This window comes from Corapipo altera, unplaced genomic scaffold (genome assembly GCF_003945725.1).
Source record: "Corapipo altera isolate COAL_440 unplaced genomic scaffold, ASM394572v1 311, whole genome shotgun sequence".
Taxonomy (NCBI): domain Eukaryota; kingdom Metazoa; phylum Chordata; class Aves; order Passeriformes; family Pipridae; genus Corapipo; species Corapipo altera.
Window position 1 is genome coordinate 106,784 of NW_020885094.1, and position 451 is coordinate 107,234.

The window sequence follows — 451 nt, forward strand, 5'->3', positions numbered from 1 at the left end:
AATGAGGACAGGGCTGGGATCCCCGGGTGTCACCCCGGATCCATCCCGGGAGCAGGGAAGGGCTGGGGGGGCCTCCTCTGCCCGACCCGTCCGGCCGCATTTTTCCCTGGAATTCGTTTCTCCGCCGCCCTGGCACGGGAAGGACCCGGAGAACCGGGGAGCGGCGGGTGGAAAATCCCCCGGGGGGTGTCGGCTCCCGTCGGAGGAGTGGCTTTGGAAGGGGAAGGGCTCGTGGCGCAACCAGGCTCGGCCGAGGCTGCTTTTCTGGAGAGATAAACCCGTTCCACCCCCTCTGCCCTCCCCCGGCCCCGCCTGGGCCCGGGAGAAACTGAGTCAGGAGAGAAAAATTCCAGCGGCCTCTTCGATCTCCTCCCTCTGGGCAGGGATGGAGAGAGGCTGGAGCAGGGCTGGAGCAGGGCTGGAGCAGGGATGGAGTGGGGCTGGAGCAGGG

The 451-nt window shown here is 67.6% G+C and overlaps 1 protein-coding gene across 1 annotated transcript in view; it reads right to left on the reverse strand.

Annotated features, from left to right (window-relative positions):
- The window catches only part of S100A11 (S100 calcium binding protein A11), a 2,153-nt gene that overhangs the window by 720 nt on the left and 982 nt on the right, over nucleotides 1-451 (reverse strand). The window lies entirely within an intron of this gene.